Raw genomic sequence first — 7,102 nt, forward strand, 5'->3', positions numbered from 1 at the left:
AAATTATTAAAATAAAAATGTACAAGTAAACATTTTCAAATTCATTTCCAAAGAGAATTATACTTTTTTTTTTTTTTGAGACAGGGCTTCTCTCTGTACCCCAGGCTGGAGTGCAGTGATGCTATCATGGCTCACTGTACCCCCTGGACCTCTCAGGTTCAAGTGACTCTCACACCTCAGCCTTCTGAATAGCAGGGACTACAGGCACACACCACCATCCTCACTAATTTTTTAAATTACTTTTTGTAGAGATGGCAGTCTTACTGTGCTGCCCAGGCTGGCCTCAAACTCCTGGGCTCAAGCAGCTCTTCCACCAGGGCCTTCCAAAGTGCTGGGATTACAGGTGTGGTGAGCCACTGTGCCTAGCCGAGAATGCTTCTTTTTTTTTTTTTTTTTTTTGAGACGGAGTTTCACTCTTGTTACGCAGGCTGGAGTGCAATGGCGCGATCTCGGCTCACCGCAACCTCCGCCTCCTGGGTTCAGGCAATTCTCCTGCCTCAGCCTCCTGAGTAGCTGGGACTACAGGCACGCGCCACCATGCCCAGCTAATTTTTTGTATTTTTAGTAGAGACGGGGTTTCACCATGTTGACCAGGATGGTCTCGATCTCTTGACCTCGTGATCCACCCGCCTCGGCCTCCCAAAGTGCTGGGATTACAGGTTTGAGCCACCGCGCCCGGCCTGAGAATACTTCTTAAAGATCACTAGTGTATTGTGAGTTACATTTGTATCAGAAAAAACAGAGAAGGGGGAATATAGCTACATAATCAGTTGTGTAAGCATAGACCCTCCCTGGAGAGGAGACAGCTAGGGATACAGGGAAAAGGGAAGACTTAGTTCTCTGTATCTTTTTGTATCTTTGGATTTACATACATATGTGTGTATATACATATACAATATATATAGATTATATTATATATCATATATAATTAAAATTATTGCTTTTAAAGTTTACTAGAAGCGTGGAAGTGGAAAGAGAAAGATATCTTGAGGTAGAAAGAGCATATTCAGGCCGGGCGCAGTGGCTCAAGCCTGTAATCCCAGCACTTTGGGAGGCTGAGGCGGGTGGATCACGAGGTCAAGAGATCGAGACCATCCTGGTCAACATGGTGAAACCCCGTCTCTACTAAAAATACAAAAAATTAGCTGGGCATGGTGGTGCGTGCCGGTAATCCTAGCTACTCAGGAGGCTGAGGCAGGAGAATTGCTTGAACCCAAGAGGCGGAGGTTGCGGTGAGCCGAGATCACACCATTGCACTCCAGCCTGGGTAACAAGAGCGAAACTCCATCTCAAAAAAAAAAAAGAAAGAGCATACTCAGTAGGCTCAGACAAGCCTAGTTTCAAATCTTGACTCTCAACAGCTTTGTGATGTGGGCAAGCTGGCAAATCTCGGGGCCTCTTCTGCCAAAAGCCACAGAAGGATATGTCGATTAAATGCAAAATATTATAGATAAAGTGCCTTTCCTATGATGGCACATAAAGTTCAGTAATTCGTAGTCATAATTATCATATGGCAGGTGAAATCCTTTTTACTCCCAAACAGTTTCAAGTGTTCTAAAGAAGCCACACATAGCAAGGACCTTGGTCCCAGGAAAGTGTTGCTCCTTGGGCTGTGTGTTGCTACAACAGGTGTTGCTACTGACCTAGATCAATGAGAAGCCCTGATTTGCCCAAAAGTGACCCTAAGTGACACAGTGTCACTTTACAGCACCAACTGATTAAATGCTGGCACTACCTGCTCACATTGTGATCTTCCCCAAAAGCTATATCAAATGAACAAAGAAGGTTTTTTTTTTTTTTTTGAGACGGAGTTTCGCTCTTGTTACCCAGGCTGGAGTGCAATGGCGTGATCTCGGCTCACTGCAACCTCCGCCTCCCGGGTTCAGGCAATTCTCCTGTCTCAGGCTCCTGAGTAGCTGGGATTACAGGCATGTGCCACCATGCCCAGCTAATTTTTTGTATTTTTAGTAGAGACGGGGTTTCACCATGTTGACCAGGATGGTCTCGATTTCTTGACCTCGTGATCCACCTGCCTCAGCCTCCCAAAGTGCTGGGATTACAGGCTTTAGCCACTGCGCCCGGCCAAAGAAGGTTTTTTTTTTCCCTTTTTTGGCAACTTTGATTAAAGGTTTTTTTTTTTTTTTTTTTTTTTTAAATAATGAAATAACAGTACAGACTTATAAAATTCACCAAGCATTTAGCCCTTCCTTTTTTCTTTCCTTTCTTGTCTCTTCCATTGTTAATACTATAGCAAACCTATTAGTGTGTTATAAAGTTACCAGCTGTGACCAAACATCCTTTTATTTGCTTCTTTGTATATCTAGGTTATATTATTGAAATGGATAGTAGATCTCTTACTAATCTGATGGCAAACATGTATGAATCTGACCAATCATATTTCTATTGTTGAAAAAGCCTTTATATGATACCAGGTATTTATCTTTTATCTCAGTGGTGCTTGGATGAATGTTATATACTTGGAACTTCACTGGTGCTTACAATGACTCCTGATACATACAATATCCACATAAAAATGTCTGTATTGAAAACTGCTTTTTACTATTGCCAATTTTATATATTTTGCAGCATGAAATAAAATAATTCTGAATGTACATAATTTTTATGTCATTTCTTGACAGATGGATACTTTTCTGAATTTGATTCCTAGCTTGCATAAATAGCAGTTGCATTTTTATTCAATGCAACTTAATAAAAGCTGAGACAGAGGACAAGATGAGTAACATTTTGTAAATGACTGCTGAAATTCCATAACCTGAGTGCTGACAGAGCTGGTGAAGAAAGGAGGAGGATTCAGCATCACGATTCCTAGTGCAGCATTACAAGAATGGAAGACCAGCGACCCAGTGTGGCAAACCCAATTGTTGCACCTGGGGCCTCAGAGGAAATCCCTGATGCTTAGATATTACAAAGGATTTTTGAAAGGCCCTTAATTTTTATAATCTGGATTCAGAATCAACCTCTGAGCACCTGCTGTGGGCTAGATAAATTTATATACCTGTTACTTCAAAATATTTTGTTTTTAGGTTGACATACCTGATATATTGGTTCAGGGGAAAAATTGCAAGCATTGGTAGTTTTGACACGCGGTGCCCTGGAGAACTGAAATGACAGACAATAACCTTGAGTTGTTGTTGCTGTTTAATCTGACTAGTTATTGATAACACTGATACAGGCTGAGCCAAGACTTTAGAGAAAACATGTTAGACTACAGGGGAGAAATATCACTACTCAAAAAATCCCAATCTCATATATTTTATATATCATAAACCAAATTCTGCTGGGTTAGTACTTTTGTTTTAATGTACTTTCAACTAGCTTTCCTAAGAACTGAAGATTGGGAGACCGAGGCACATGGCTCTCTTTAGGCCAGGAGTTCAAGACCAGCCTGGCCAACATGGTGAACCTCCTTCTCTACTAAAGATACAAAAATCAGCTGGGCGTGGGGGCACATGCCTGTAATCCCAGCTACTGGGAAGGCTGAGGCAGGAGAATCACTTGACCCTGGAGATGGAGGTTGCAGTGAGCCAAGATCACGCCACTGCACTCCAGCCTGGGCGACAGAGCAAGGCTGTTTTACAAAGAAAAATAAAAAGAAGAATTGAAGATAACAAGCTGCCATACTGTGAGTCTTGTCTCAAAGGAAATGAAGTCATTAAGATGGAGGATGGCCCATCCCGATATTGTTCTCTTAGAGGGCTGAATAGGTTTTCTTTCTGAACAATCCCATCCTCCAGCAATTTGGTACTTCATGGCCAATCATCTTAGTGTCTTATTACATTTTTTATTGATTAAAATTTATCAAAGGCTTCACAGGTGTGCATTTTTTTTTTTTTTTTTTTTGAGATGGAGTTTCGCTCTTGTTACCCAGGCTGGAGTGCAATGGCGCAATCTCGGCTCACTGCAACCTCCGCCTCCTGGGTTCAGGCAATCCTCCTGCCTCAGCCTCCTGAGTAGCTGGGATTACAGGCACGTGCCACCATGGCCAGCTAATTTTTTTGTATTATTAGTAGAGACGGGGTTTCACCATGTTGACCAGGATGGTCTCGATCTTTTGACCTCGTGATCCACCCGCCTCGGCCTCCCAAAGTGCTGGGGTTACAGGCTTGAGCCACCGCACCCGGCCGAGGTGTGCACTTTTATCTGTGTCAACATGTGATCTGTCCTAAAACATCAGATGTACTGTGAAGTTTATTTCCTTTGAAATTCATTTCAATAGTTTATCATTAAACAAAGCAGTGGTTCCAATAGGACATCAAGAGACCAAGCCAACCTGAAATTATGAATGAATGAACAAACGAATGACCTGTGTTCCAGTGTTTTTCCAAATTATCAAATGGAACAAAACCTGACTTTAAGCAAAATCATCTAAGCCTGGCTTTCGTCTCCATTGTGCTGTCAGATTTATGATTCTCTTGCACAGTCTGGTTACTCGGCACACAGTGCAGAACAGACTGAAATCCGGGGAGGAGACAGTCCCACCTCCGGCTTTCCAGACACTGGGGAGTATGGACCTCATTATCTCTCTTGAACTGTTTTGTTTTCTGATAAACTTTGAACAAGTAGAACAAATATTTTACTCTCTTTTAGCCAATAGGTATTTTACTTCTAGGATATATTATCTTAAAACATGAGAGATGTTGGAGGTAGTATTGAAGAGAGATCTCAATGTTCAGCGACATTAAAATCTAGTGAATTTGCTGTATATAAATTACTTGGCATTTAAATGCTACATCAATTTAAATGGATAACTGTATTATAAACTCACAAATAGAATCTCTTCAATATTTAATTATTAGAAGGTATCTCAGTATTTTATAGCTCTTCAGCTGCTAGTCAAACACATCATAAAAACAGATTGGAAGAAGAAATATTTTTGGGATTTGATACCCATCTACAGTGACAGCTATAACAATGACAACAGTTAATACAGGCTACTTCTGCACGCTATGCTGGTTATATGACACCTGTTAGCTCAGGTCTACAAACTCTTCTTGTAATGGGTCCAACAGTAAATGTATTCTCCTGCTTAGTGGGACACACAGTCTGCCTCCCAACTACTCAACTCTACCCTTCCCAGAGCAAAAGTAGCCATAAATGAGTAAGTGTGGGCTGTGTCCTAATAAAACTTAAAGGTCACTGAAATGTGAATTTCATATAGTTTTCACATTTTTTCCTCTTTTTTTTTTTTTTTTTGAAATGAAGTCTAGCTTTGTTGCCTAGGCTGGAGTGCAACGGCACGATTTCGGCTCACTGGACCCTCTGCCTCCCAGGTTCAACTGCCTCAGCCCTCCCGAGTAGCTGGGATTACAGGTACCCACAACCACGCCCACCTAATTTTTGTATTTTCAGTAGAGACAGGGTTTTACCATATTGGCCAGGCTGGTCTGATCCGCCCACCTCGGCCTCCCGAAGTGCTGCGATTACAGGCGTGAGCCACTGCCCCCGGCCTCTTCTCTTTCTGTTTTGACAGGGTCTTGCATTGTAACCCAGGCTGGAGTGCAGTGGCGAGATCGCGGCTCACTGCAGCTTTTGAACTCCTGGGCTCAAACAGTCCTCTCGCCCTAGCCTCTAGAGTCGCTGGGGGCGGGGATGTGTATCACCATACCCAACTAATTTTTTTTTTTTTTTTTTGAGACAGAGTTTCACGCTCGTTACCCAGGCTGGAGTGCAATGGCGCGATCTCGGCTCACCACAACCTCCGCCTCCTGGGTTCAAGCAATTCTCTTGCCGCAGCCTCCTGAGTAGCTGGGATTACAGGCACGTGCCACCATGCCCAGCTAATTTTTTTGTATTATTAGTAGAGACGGGGTTTCACCATGTTGACCAGGATAGTCTCGATCTCTCGACCTCGTGATCCACCCACCTTGGCCTCCCAAAGTGCTGGGATTATAGGCTTGAGCCACCGCGCCCGGCCCAACCCAACTAATTTTTAAATTTTTTGTAAAGACGAGGTTCTCCTTGTGTTGCCCAGACTGATCTTGAACTCCTGGCTTCAAGTGATCCTAATGCTTGGACCTTCCAAAGTGCTGGTATTACAGGTGTGAGCCACCATGTCCAACCTGTCACATATTATTTTTTAAAAATTTTTAAAAATTATTTAAAACTGGAAATAATCATTCCTTGCTCAAGGCTGTCAAAAAAAAAAAAAAAAAAAAAAAAAAGATGGCAGTCTTCCCGCCCACTTCCCCTTTCCTCTACCTCCCTTCGCCCCCCACAGAAAAGACTGGATTTGGCTCTAACGCCATAGTTTGCTGAGCTCTGCATTATCTCATGGGGTTAGTAGGGCTTTTCTAAATGGTCAGATATACTATGATTACATTCTCAAGTGAATGGGAAAGATTTTCCTGCTAGCCCCGTTTCCCACCCTACTGCCTCCTCACTTTCTGCACCCTGCTGCCCGAGGCAGGATTTCAGCCAGTCGTTTCTGAGGTTAAAAGTAGGCTCTGCACGTCTAGACTCTAGACACACCAACTTAAGAACTGCTACCAATTACAAAGGTCGGCAACGACCTTAAGAGTTTGAGCGCTGCAGTGTTCTGATTGGGTTTGGGCGTTTTTACAGATCCAGCTGCCTTGATCAAAGCGGTAAACAGACAGAGCCACAGGTTGTTGCGGTAATCCGCAGATAAAGGAAGGTGATTTGGACGAGGCTGGTAGAAACGGGGGACCAAGACAGGCTGCTTTTAGGACGCATACTTAGGATTGGGTGCTTCCTTGAACGAAGATTGATTAGCTGGTTCAAATACCTGTCTCACAGGATAAAAGGAACTTTTTTTTTTTTTTTTTAAACAGAGTCTCACTTTCTTGACCAGGCTGGAGGGCAATGGCGCGATATCAACCTCCACCTTCCGGGATCCAGTGATTCTCCTGCCTCAGCCTCCCGAGTCGCTGGGATTACAGGCGTCCACTGCCACGCCCGGCTAATTTCTGTCTTTTTAGTAGAGACGGGGTTTCACTATGTTGGCCAGGCTGGACTCGAACCCCTGACCTCGTGATCTGCCAGCCTTAGCCTCCCAAAGTGCTGGGATTACAGGTGTGAGCCACCGCGCCCGGCCTAAAATTTATTATTATTATTATTATTT

This window comes from Saimiri boliviensis, chromosome 8, assembly GCF_048565385.1.
Source record: "Saimiri boliviensis isolate mSaiBol1 chromosome 8, mSaiBol1.pri, whole genome shotgun sequence".
Lineage (NCBI taxonomy): Eukaryota > Metazoa > Chordata > Mammalia > Primates > Cebidae > Saimiri > Saimiri boliviensis.